Source organism: Lathyrus oleraceus, chromosome 4 (genome assembly GCF_024323335.1).
Source record: "Lathyrus oleraceus cultivar Zhongwan6 chromosome 4, CAAS_Psat_ZW6_1.0, whole genome shotgun sequence".
Classification (NCBI taxonomy): Eukaryota; Viridiplantae; Streptophyta; class Magnoliopsida; order Fabales; family Fabaceae; genus Lathyrus; species Lathyrus oleraceus.
The window spans coordinates 422,810,210-422,823,795 of NC_066582.1; the positions used below are offsets into that span (position 1 = coordinate 422,810,210).

The 13,586-nt window shown below is 38.8% G+C and overlaps 1 non-coding gene across 1 annotated transcript; it reads left to right on the forward strand.

Moving 5' to 3' along the window:
- Positions 1-7,635: 7,635 nt before the first annotated feature.
- On the forward strand, positions 7,636-7,742 carry LOC127077683 (small nucleolar RNA R71). The gene has a single exon (XR_007787467.1). It is a non-coding gene; the product is annotated as a small nucleolar RNA R71 (small nucleolar RNA).
- Positions 7,743-13,586: the final 5,844 nt, after the last annotated feature.

A 13,586-nucleotide genomic window follows, 5' to 3' on the forward strand; every position in this document is an offset into this window, starting at 1 on the left:
GATTCCCCCAAAATAAAACGCCTGGCTGCCTCTCATGCACGGCCTGGATGTTGGCTAGTAGGAAGGGAGTGACGTTGAACGCAATTTGGGCAAACACACAGTGAAGAAGGAAAAGTTCCTTGGAGTTTACCTTATGATTGCCGACTCTTCCAAAAACTGTGTTCCCCAGGACTCGGTGGAAATATCTAATGGCTGGGTTGTGAATATATGTTGCGTTAAGCGTATCCCAGCTCGTGGCGTTCATGTTGGTGAGGTTGTGCCAAACTTGAAATGCTATCTCTGACCATCCGTCAGGGATACACAAATGAATTCCTTCTCCATGTCGGAAACCAAGCATTCGCGCTATCTGGGTTTAATTTAGGGAATACTCGGTGCCGAACATTCTAAATGTGGCGACTCTGGTGAGATACTGAGTAGCGCCAGGGGGTGCGATATAGGAGTAGGAACTCAGAAATTCCAGGGTCATCGCTTCGTAGGTTGGCTGCGGTGTGGTACACAGTTGCGTCAAGCTGGAGTTTGTTAGCATCCACTCCACGCCCTCCAAAAGTCCTAGCTTCGTCAGGCATTCAATATCAACATACCTCGTAGCTTGAACGAAGTGTTGGTAGAACTTGAGGTAGTTGTCTCTTTGGCGCTCGCCGGCTTCTCCATTTCTGAATATGACGGTTGAGAGGTCGGGAGTAGCTCTTTCTTGACGGGCCATTTATAAGGTTTATGAAACTTTTGGTGGGTGGGATGGAATATTATGAGTTACACGCTTGAAAAAAAGTAAAGAATTGAATAATGGAGAGCAGAATGGTATGAGTATGGTGAGGAAGAAGAGAGGAAGAGCGACTGCATTTATAGGCAAGCTCTCTGGAATTCGTGACGGTCGTCACGTGCAACGGGTGCGTAACGGTCGTCTGCAACGGTCAGATGCTCGTTTTTCGGTCATTTGCATGCCGTGTGACGATCGTGGCCGATCCATGACGGTCATCACACTATATGTGACTGTCGTCACACGCTGATTTTCAATTTTCTCATCACAGGTTGCAACAGTTTTAATTTAAGTAGCATATGATAACAATATAATATGATAACTAAGCAATTGAATTTAAAAGCATAGATGCAAAAATAAATAAATTAGTTAATAAGCAGAAATAAATGAATAGCAATTAAATTAATAAATTGAAATTAAATGTGACATAGGAGAAAAATAGTAACGATAACAATTGAAATTAAATGTAATAGAGTAATTAAACAAAGGTAATAAAATAAATGTGCTCCCTCCCCACACAAAACAAAGCAGTGTCCTCATTCCTTAGTGCGAGTAGGAGAAATCAGTGGTCAATAGTATTAGCCACGGTTTTGCCCCAATGCAGCTACAACTTCGTTCAGGTGATGAAACTGCTCGACGACTATATCCATCAGGCCTAAGATATCAAGACGCATGATCTTTATCTCTTCTTTCACAATTTTGATGTCAGCTTGGAAATCATTCATACGGGTAAGAAGCGTGGCATGATTATTAGCATATGATGGAGGAACCGATTCATCAATGTTATAATAGTTGGGAGGTGTTTCAGGGTCAGATTCTTCCATATGGATAGGGTCATTGATATACTCATATTTAGGCGGAGTCTCGGGAGGTGAAGGTGGATCAATAGGGTGTTCATCTAAGTCATAAAGCCAGTTATTGCGGTTGTGAACACTCGTTCTCTCATGGTTAGGTAAGGTAAATAGTCAGACCACTTCGTTATTGATTAGATAATCAAAAGTATCCGTCCCAAGGTTTCCTATGATTCTGCGATCAAAGAAAAATTCGATATCCATGGGTCGGATGTTTCCAAATGGTACAAGCTCATAAAATGGGCATCTAAGTCCGATGGCGTCTGCTATCATGGTTACTAGGCCACCTATTATTATTGGGGTACGGTTGTTCTTAGCAAGGTGGACAAATCTCTCCATCATGAATGTCACGATATTGACATATCGACCTTGATCGACACATAGCAAGATGAAAAGTTCATCGCGGGACACTATGGTGTTGTTTTCTTCCTTACCAAACAGGGTGTGGGCCAGTATTTTATGAAAGTATCGGATAGCCGGGTTATGGATCATTTATGAGTGCATCTCATTCGGGTTAGGGTTGGATTCTCCAGTTAAGCTACCCCAAAAGTCATCCAGGTCGATGTCATCGATTAGTTCCTCCTGGCGGGTAGTAAAAATGAAAGGGCCACTAGGGAATCCTAAGAGGTCAGCAAAGTCTCGACGGCTATAGGTGAAGTCCATGCTAAACAGCCTAAATGATATTAACCCTTTTTTAAGTCCGTAATCATGCTCGGGGTTGTATACAAGGGAGCTAAGGAATTCTAAGGTTAGTTCACGGTACGTGACAAACCGTCTCTTAATGGTTGCGTTCTCCCACCTAAGCTGGTTAAACATAAATAGGATGCTATCTCGGATACCTAACTTATCCATGGTAGGTCCATCATAATATATGGTCAATGCCATATCCTTCCGAGCTAGATAATCATACCGCCTTCTTTGAACTCTGCCTCTAAAAACTGTCTCTATTTGTTGCATGATGAATGTAAGTAACTAACTAGTTAGTAATTTTCCTGTCTGTCAGTATCCAATATGTCTAAGTTAGTAACTAGAAGCGACAAGAATGACTGCAAAGAATCAAGAAGAGGGGAGCAAACAAAATAAAGAAGAAAATCAAAGAAGGAAAATAGGTTGTAACAAAGATAACAAAAAAAGGCGGGTTGTCTCCCACTAAGCACTTTGTTTAATGTCGTAAGTTCGACAGTAGCGTCGCGGCGTACTAGGTTTGGGGTTGAGCGGGCAGCTCTATGAGTCTGAGACTGTTCAAATAGTCTCTATCTTCAATATTATGATAATGCTTTAATCGCTGCCCGTTTAGTATAAAAGGGTCACTATTCCTACCTTTTATTTCTATCGCACCATTATTGAGGACTTTGGTGATCTCGAAAGGGCCAGACCACCTAGATTTGAGTTTTCCTGGAAAAAGTTTAAGTATTGAATTGAATAGTAGCACTATGTCGCCCACATTAAACTCCTTCCTAGAAATGCGTTTGTGATGCCATCTTTTGGTTCGCTCTTTGTAGATCCTGGTATTTTCATAGGCGTCTAGTCTTAGCTCTTCCAATTCGTGAATGTCCAGAACTGTTTCTCGCATGCGGAGGTGTAGTTTATATTTAGGGTCTTAATTGCCCAATATGCTTTGTGTTCTAATTCCACAAGGAGATGACATGATTTACCATAGACTAGTTTGAAGGGTGTGGTTCCTATCGGGGTTTTGTAAGCCGTCCTGTAGGCCCACAAAGCTTCGTTTAGTTTGGATGACCAGTCTTTTCTGGATATTCCTACGGTCTTCTCTAGAATTTGTTTGATTTCTTGATTCGAGACTTCGACTTGCCTGCTAGTTTGTGGATGATACGGTGTTGCTACGCGGTGTCGGACTCCATACTTCAGAAGAAGTTTTCCAAAGATATTCAATATGAAGTGGGAGCCACCGTCACTAACAACTAGTTTTGGCACACCGAATCTGGGAAAGATAATATTCTTGAATAACTTAATCATTACTCGTGTGTCGTTTGTTGGCGAAGCTACAACCTTGATCCATTTTGAAACATAGTCGACAAGAACGAGTATGTACTTATTACCAAAAGAAGCTGGGAATGGTCCCATGAAGTCAATCCCCCATACATCGAAGACTTCCACTTCTAAGATTCTTGTTTGTGGCATTTCATCGCGTCTTGAGATGTTGCCAGTGCGTTGGCACCAGTCGCATTTTATAACCGCGTTATGGACATCTTTCCATAGAGTGGGCCAAAAGAGGTCTGATTGCAGGATCTTAGTACAGGTCTTTGAGGTACTTGCATGCCCTCCATAGGGAGCGGAATGGCAATGAGAGATTATATAATCTATTTCATCCTCAGGAACACATCGACGGAAAATACCGTCGGTACCTCTTTTGAAGAGTAGAGGTTCATCCCAGTAGTATTGTTTTAGGTCATGGAAGAATTTCTTCTTTTGTTGGTAGGATAGGTCTGGTGGAAGTACTCCAACAGCTAGGTAGTTGACAAAATCAGCATACCATGGCAGAGTTGCATTCGTATGTATTTCTTCCACGGATTCTTCTATTTCTGTATCGTTTAATGTTAATTCAGACATATCGCTTTCCATTTGGGCTATGAGTCGTTCGTAAGGGAAATCGTCATTAATTGGAACTTGTTCAGGCTTATTCCCTTCGATTCGTGATAAGTGGTCTGCTACTACGTTTTTAGTACCTTTCTTATCTTTTATCTCTAAGTCAAATTCTTGTAAGAGCAGGATCCATCTTAAAAGTCTTGGTTTGGCATCCTTCTTACTTAGCAGATATCTAATAGCGGCGTGGTCGGTATAGATGATAATTTTCGCCCCTACTAGGTAGGAACGGAATTTGTCCAAAGCGAACACGACGGCTAAAAGTTCTTTTTCAGTGGTGGTGTAGTTCATTTGGGTTGGATCTAGCGTGTTACTTGCATAGTAAATAGCATGAAGCTTCATATCCTTTCTTTGTCCTAGTATTGTGCCTACTGCGTAATCACTCGCATCACACATGATTTCGAAAGGTAATCTCCAGCCAGGTGGTTGCATTATGGGTGCGGTGATTAAAGATGTTTTCAGTTGGTTGAACGCTGTTAAACATTTTCATGAAATATAAACTCAGCGTCTTTCATTAATAAACCCGTAAGCGACTTGGTAATTTTCGAGAAATCTTTAATAAAACGTCGGTAGAAACCGGCGTGTCCTAAAAAGCTTTGTATTTCTCGTACGGTTTTAGGAGGTTGAAGGTTCTCTATGATTTCGATTTTGGCTTTGTCTACTTCAATTCCTCTATCAGATACCACGTAACCTAACACGATTCCTTGTTGAACCATGAAATGGAATTTCTCCCATTTTAGGATGAGGTTTACCTTTACGCATCTTTCGAGTATCATTTCAAGGTTTGATAGACATCCTTCAAAACTCTGCCCACAAACAGATAAAGCATCCATAAAGACTTCCATGATGTCGTCTATAAAATCAACGGATATTGCCATCATGCATCTTTGAAATGTTGCGGGAGCGTTGCATAATCCAAATGGCATTCGTCGGTAGGCGAATGTACCATAAGGGCATGTGAAGGTAGTCTTTTCTTGGTCGTCATGATGGATTGGGATTTGAAAGAACCCTGAATAACCGTCTAGATAGCAAAAGTGAGAATGCTTAGCCAATCGTTCAAGCATTTGATCAATGAAGGGTAGAGGGAAATGATCTTTCCGAGTAGGTTTGTTTAGTTTTCTATAGTCGATGCACATTCTACTTCCGGTCACAACTCTTTGTGCTATGGACTCGCCCTTCTCGTTCTTAACAATTGTAACACCCCCTTTCTTGGGTACTACATGAACGGGGCTAACCCATTGACTATCAGAGATCGGGTATATGATTCCAACATCTATTAGCTTATTTACTTCATCCTTGACTATCGTACTTAGGATTGGGTTGATCCTTCTCTGGTGTTCTCTAGAGGTTTTACAATCTTTCTCCAGCATAATGCGATGCATACAGATAGAAGGACTTATTCCTTTTAGATCGGTGATGTTATATCCTAATGCAGTTGGATATTTTCTTAGGACATCTAGTAATTTCTCAGTTTCCATCTGTCCTAAGTCCGCGTTGACTATTACTGGTCTTTTCAGTTCAGTGTCTAGGAATTCGTATCTTAGGTTCTTTGATAGTGCTTTTAATTCCAAGTCAGGTTTCTTTGGGCATGGCATGTGGTTGGGTGTAAGTGCTAAGCATTCGCTTAGACTTTTGTTTTGGTATGGTTCATGCCAATCGTCGTCTTCAAAGATTGGAGGGATTTGGATTTTCATTATATCAGAGTATGTAGTTTCTTGCATCTCCATCTCTCTCATGCACTCGTCTATGACATCAAGTATATAACAGGTGCCGCCTATAGCTGGCGCTTGTAAGAATTGGGTCAAGATGAATTCAACCTTTTCCTCTCCAACTTCGAATGTCAACTTACCTCTCTTTACGTCTATTATGGCTCCGGCGGTAGCCAAGAATGGCCTTCCTAGTATGATAGGTGTACTGGCATCTTCTTTGAAGTCCATGATTATGAAGTCTGTAGGAATGTAAAATTGTCCTACACGTACTGGGACATTCTCTAGTATACCGACAGGATATTTGATTGAGCGGTCAGCTAATTGAACAGACATCTTGGTCGGTCTTAATTCTCCCATGCTAAGCCTTTTACAGATGGTTAAGGGCATTATACTAATGTTGTCTCCTAGATCACATTGAGCTTTGTCTATGACGAATTTTCCAATGACACAGGGTATGGAAAAACTACTTGGGTCTTTTAGTTTGGGAGGCATGTTATTCTGGATTATTGCGCTACACTCGGCAGTAAGTGTAACTGTCTCGTTATCCTCAATCTTTTTCTTATTGGATAGTATTTCCTTAAGAAATCTGGCATAGGAGGGCATTTGTGTGATGGCTTCTGTGAAGGGTATTGTAATGTTTAGTTGCTTCAGAAGTTCAACAAATTTCCTAAATTGACTCGCAGTTTTAGAACTTTTGAGTCTTTGAGGATACGAAATGGGTGGTTTATAAGGAGGTGGAGGCACATAAGGTTTCTCTTTCTCTTCGGCCTCTCGGGTATTATCTTCTATTTCCTTTGGTGCATTCACCTGCTCGGTTGAGGTTTTATCTGGTTTTTGGTACATGGCAGGGTTTTGGAGTCTTGGATCTACGGGTCCGTCTATTTCTTTTCCACTCCTCAGTATTACGGCATTTGCATGTCCTTTTGGATTAGGTTGCGGTTGTCCAGGAAATGTTCCAGCTGGAGCGGCTGTAGATGCTTGATGTTGAGCCACTTGTGAAATCTGTGTTTCAAGCATTTTATTGTGGGTGGTTAAGGTGTCTACTTTGCTCGCTAGTTGTTTGAGTTGCTCGCCGGTATGTATGTTTTGGTTCAAGAAGTCTTTGTTTGTTTGAACTTGGGTAGCTATGAAGCTTTCCATCATTAATTCGAGATTTGACTTCCTAGGCATGTTAGGAGCATTATTAGCTGGCTTTTGATATCCAGGCGGAACAGCTGGTGCTTGGCCAGGTGCATACAGGGCGTTGTTATTCTTATATGAAAAATTAGGATGGTTTTTCCACTCTGGATTGTAGGTATTCGAATAGGGATTTCCTTGTGTGTAATTCACTTGATCGGTTGGGACTCCTGCTAATATTTGACATTCTTGTGCAGTGTGTCCAGGGTTTCCACATAACTCACAGTTTGGAGTTACAGCAGCCACGGTGGCTGCGGGTGGTATGGTCAAGTTGTCTAATTTTTGAACAAGGGCATCTACCTTTGCATGAACATGGTCAAGGCTACTGATTTCGTACATTCCACCTTTTGTTTGAGACTTTTCTACTGGAGTTCTTTCACCTCCCCATTGGCGATGGTTCTGGGCCATGTTTTCAATGAGTTGATAGGCTTCGTTGTATGGCTTGTCCATAAGTGCACCGCCCGTGGCAACGTCTATTGTCAGTCTTGTTTTATACAGAAGCCCATTGTAAAATGTGTGAATGATCACCCAGTCTTCGAGACCGTGATGTGGACATATCCTCATCATGTCCTTGTATCTCTCCCACGCTTCGTAGAGAGATTCTACATCTTTTTATCGAAATCCATTGATTTGAGCTCTCAGCATAGCAGTTTTGCTCGGCAGAAAATATCAGGATAAGAAAACGTTCTTCAGTTCTTCCCATGTTGTAACTGAGTTGGAGGGCAAGGATTGCAACCAAGCCCAAGCCCTGTCTCTTAGTGAGAAAGGAAAGAGATGCGGTCTTATCGCATCTTGAGATACACCATTCGCCTTCACAGTGTCTGCGTACTGCACAAACTTGGTCAGGTGTTCATTAGGATCGTCCGTAGGATTTCCAACAAATTGATGTTGTTGGGGACGGCTGATAATAGTGAGGGTTTCACCTCGAAATCGTTTCGATTGATAGCCGGGGCAGCAATGTTGTTGTGAGGTTCTTGTTGGGACGGGGTAACGTAGAATTTAAGAGGACGATTATGTGGTCCTTCTTCAGCCATGGTTGGTTTTTCTTCTGGTTTAGTAGGAGAGAAGATGTCGGGAATATCGTACTTTTGTTGATATTCGTGTATTCGGCGTCTTATGTATAAGAGACGCTCTAATTCTGGGACTGGTGGTGCTAAGTTATTGCCTTGTGAGCGAGTACTTAGCATACAATCAGGGAAATAAGGGAGAGAAGATTAGTTTTTATTTTTACCTTAGTCTATACCGTGCAACGAAAGAATCGCACTATTCGACTAAAACAGATCCCCAACAACGGTGCCAAAAACTTGATGCTTGGTCTGGGTATATATAAAATATAGTCTATTGGGTACTTGATTGTAAGTGCACAGTCCAATCGCTTTAGTTTTAAAAGATATCGATCCCACTGGGACCTATGGTCAAACTAGTGTTACTAACGTCACTATGTTTAGCTAAGGGAATGATTAATAGAAGTTCGGGTGCAAAATATTAAATCTAGGGGAAATTTAGTTTTAAGAAAGAATTTATGGAAGGAATCAGTATGCAACGCATTAATTGTCAGGGATTCGATAAGTCACCGGTGAATAGTTTAAATGCCAAATATCTCTCAGTAGAAAATATTTATTTAAAAAGCTTTATCTTACACTCTCGTGATTGTTGATTCGGCCTATAGCTTTAAGTCAGAATGTACGCTCTCGCTGTCCCAATTTAAGTTAAAATTACTTTTTGAAAATAAATAAGTTCTAATTGCTTTTAAAGTGCTCTCGCTGTTTTTAAACTCAATGCCTAATTTTTACTATCCAGCTCGAGCCTCACGCTCTCGCGATTGTTAGTTCTCACGTTAGTTAATTTCCCACTCTCGTGGCAAAATCGTATTAAATAGCTTCCCATGCTTTTGTGACAAAGTTAATTAAATTTAAATTAAAAACTTCGGCCTAAAAGACTATTTGAGAAAAAGAGTTTTCACAAATTATTATTAAATCCCATCTAATAAATTGCTACATACCGATACCGGTAGTTTAGCCGGACATGTTAAATAAAGAAAACACAGAGCATAAATAGATCAATATTGCGGCTAACATAATCATAATAATAACTGGGCAATAATAATAATTTAATAAAAACTTGGCAATCGAAGTAACAGAGTATAGCGAATCTTGGAGTACTTGAGCAGTCCTCCACAAGTCGGTAGGCTTCTGCTTCTTCAATACAAATTGCTTACAAAATTAAATAAAGTGTAGTAGTTCCCCGATGTAGGAAACTACTACTATGGCTAACTGGAAAAACGGAAAGAAAAAAGGGAAAAAGGGAATTCTAAAAAGAATGGCAAATGAACTAAGGCAACGGAGACAAAGTTGCTGAAAAGAAAATAACTAAAAAGCTAGAAAGCTGTAAAAAAAATCAATTGCAGAGCATAAGTGTAAATGTAGGCCTCCTCAATTTTCCAACTTTGGTCCTTTATATATTGCTCCTCTAGGTCTTGGTGGTTGAGAAATTTAAGGAAGACTGGTTGAATGAGGAATCTTTGGGGGAGTCAAGTTGTTGGAGGAAATTTAGGCACGTTTGGGTGCCTGTGGCTGACTGTTTCAAAGCGTAAAATATGGCCGCGTGACGCTCATCATGGGCCTGTGACGGTCGTCACAGGCTGGGTCGTGACAGTCTTCATGAAGCTATGATGGTCGTCACATCAACAATTTCTGCATTCTGGTTTTTTGCTTTTTCTTGTGCTTTCTCATCCGTTTCTTCTTCTTTTTCTTCCTTTTCTTCATTTTGCTCATTAATGCTTGGAGATTTAAATACCTGCAAAAACAACTCGAATACTTGCGGAATAATTGGAATATTAATTAAAATGGTATGATCTTTGAGTGTAAATCAAGGCAAATATCTGATGTATTTTTGCGTTATCAATATGCTTTAGGAATAGCCTTTCTCTCTTCTCCCCATTCTAACCAAGTCAAAAATCATTTTCAAAACTTTGACTTTATTTCAAATTAGAAACCTAGGCCTTAGGCCTTTTACTTTTCAAAACCATTTTCATAAACACTCATTGTAAATAAACTTTAATCCAACTTTGACCTCATTTTGTAAATAAATTTAACTTGTAAATATAACCCATTTCAAGTTGTTTTGTGGTTCCAATGGTCATTTGTTAAAACCTTTTCAAAAACATTAGTCATAGATTTAAGTTATCATAGTGGTTGATGTAAATCTCACCTCATCCTTAGTGTTGGATTATAAGCCTTCCATGCTTATTATAGGGTTAACCCCTCACTAGCATGTTGAAGCCTTCCTCACATGGTTGATTGTTGGTTTAGGTTGAGTTTTCTCCCTTTGATAACAAAAGACCTTAAGGCTTTTGATTAAAATCAATTCACCAATCTTTGAGATTTTTACCACGAACTACGAGGTTTTGATCCTCCTTTTGTGATGGTACGTAGGCAATGGGTTCATCCATTCAAACAACAAAATTTGTAAATATAATATATTCTCTTCTCATCCCTCCAATCTTTTGCACAAATCTTTTCACAAATACCAACCTACAACACATATTTGCAAAAAGAGGTTCCCTTAGAGTACTAAGGATGTTTTGGGTGCGTAAAACCTTCCCATTTCATAACCAACCCCCTTACCTAGATCTCTGACATTTTTATTAGTTTTTTATTTGAAAAACTTCTTACTTGCCTTTTGTTCTCTTTTTAGCCTTTCCTTTGGACAAATAAAAGTGCGGTGGCGACTTGAATTGTATGTTGACTTTTGGTTTAGTCAATAAACCTAAAGGTAACGAAAACCCCACTAAAGTACCTTTATCATTCATTATCATTTACATTTCGTGCAACTTGTTTATGTTTCAGTCCTTTTCACTTTGCTCACTTGAGCCATATCTTGTGATTGTATATATTGTGTGCTTATGATTATGTTCTGTTTGTGGTCTTAGGACCTTAAAATACCTAATAACAACAAAGAACCTTAAAAAATATCTTGGTGGACTGTTGGACTTGATCTGAACTTTTGGACTTAGAATAGGCAACTTCCCTATGCTTTGAGGACTTGGCCAATGCCACTATCTAAGACTGGGCTATCCTTGGTTGTGCCTTTCATCTGATGCAAACCTTCAAGTTCCCTTGGTTCATTTCTTATGTGGTCTTTATGTTTAATCATTTACTTTGACTTTGTGATTGATGTCTGATGATTGTTTCTAAGAACTTGCCAAAGAATATTTTCATCTGATACATTGGAAGACATTGAAGACTGGTAGCTATTGGAGTGCTTGCTTGGATGTCATGGCTATTTTTATTTGATTCCTTGGTCTTCATATGATTTTCTTGTACGTTTGCTTATGCTTATTTGCTTGCTCAAAAGTCGGAAGGAAATGAGTTTCTATCTGACATTCTTGTCTTGTGGATTGCATCCTATTGCTCAGATCTTATCAACTCTTAACTTTTAATTTTTGTTTAGGGTAGTCTCTTCATCTCCTCCCGCTTCTTTAATTTCAAACCTCTCCCTTTTTTCAAAACCTTCTTTGCTTGTGTTTTCAACTTAGACATGTTTTAATGATTAGAAACTTTGGCCTTATGCCATTGAATTTTCAAACTTTTTTTTTCTTAAATCAAACTTGTGAATAAACTTAATCATATTGACTTTAATTTCAAAAAGACAAAAAGAACTAACAATCTCATTCACGTCTTTGGTCATTTTGTGTCATTTTCTTTTAAATCTTTGTTAAAATCAATCCACCAACTTCTTTGAAATTTTTACCACGAACTACGGGGTTTTGATCCCTCATTTTTATGTTGGTACGTAGGCATAAGACCGAAGGTCTTGTTAAACACAAAAATATAATTAATGAATTTTTTTCTCATCCCCTCATTCTATATTTTTATCAAACATCATTTTGACCAAAACATTTACACACAAAAAAGGGCTCCCTAGGAGTACCTAGGACACTTTGGATGCTAATACATTCCCTCTGTGTAACCAACCCCCTTACCTGTAATCTTTGACATTTTATTAGTTTTGATTTGAAAACTTCTTATCTTTGGGTTTTGTTCGTACTTTTCCTTTGGAAACAATAAAAGCGCGGTGGCGACTCTGGTTTTATTGACGTCGATTTTATCCGTAGCTCGATGGTCATGAATTTACCGCTACAACACTGATATGGTAAATGCAACTTATTTTTGTTTTATTTATTTTTTTAGTCAGTTATCCAAAAAGTCAAACCTGAATGTATCATCCCTTGTTTGTAAACCCTCTGATCCTATTATCCTATTCTTTGTTTAAAACTCATTACAAGTCAAAAAGTGAAAATAATGGTATCACCCTATTCAAAGCATTGAAGGAGTCTTAGTTAGAGTTGTGTGGGGTTGAATTATTATAGTTGTGATACTTCAAAAGTTGGCAGAAAAGGAAAAAAAATATAAAGAAAAGAAAAAGAAAAAAATTTGGAAAAAGAAATGAGAAATAGCTGCAAGGTTGTTATTTGAAAATGAATGAAGTTTTTAATAGTTCAACTCATGTAGTTTCTTTCAATTTTCTTTTGACCCTTTGAGTTTTAGCCTAATACCCCTTACGATCTATCTCACCCTTACCTTGGCCAAGTTACGACCTTGATAAAAGTCTTTTTGATCTTTATGTGCATGTATTTCAATTGTGGATATTAGGGTATTTTCAAGTATATGGCAGTGATAATTTTCATGATGTGCTTTGAGTGTAAACAGTAACCTAAACACTTGAGAGTTGAGAGAATTTTTCCACGAGGATCCTGCTGCTTATGATGTACTCTTTGGTAAACTGTCTTCTTACTTCCTTTGAATATCATGGAATTTTACTCACTAACACGATATTTCTTGAAGCTTAGAATGAGGATTTTACTTGCACCCTTGTGATTTTGAAAATCTTTGAATTTGCATCCTCTGTTTTATTCCTATTTTTCTGTTTTGAATTTTAACGTTAGAATTTTGCTCGGAGTGCAAAAGTTCAAGTGTGGGAGAATTTGATCAGTGCATTTTTATGCACATTATTTCACTATTATGTTGCAACAATTCTATAGTGTCTTTTGTTATTTCTGCTATTTTAGTGTGTTTCCTTAACTTGGTTTATTATTACATTTATTTTAACTTCGTATGGTATTTTCTGAATAAACTTCTAGTTATACCCTCTCGCTGTACAAGTCATAACTTGGGCTATGAGAACCAAATTGGCGCATTCTTATAGGAGTTGAAAATCTGAGAGGATAAGCTAAAAGTTCCATATTGAAGTCAGAAGCAGATTCGGAGTGCAAGACTTGAATAAATCGTTTTAGTTTCAGACTTAAACAAAATAATTAGTTTTGGGTCAGGTGTTATGTTTTCCGACCGGTTAGGATTAGGACCCAAATTCCTTGTTTCCTTTAACCTAAGTCAATTGCGGTACTGTTCAATCATCTAATTCACTATTCACGAAAATTAGATTTGCTTGTACGATTCATGGAGAACTAATCCCTAAGGCGAATTCTGT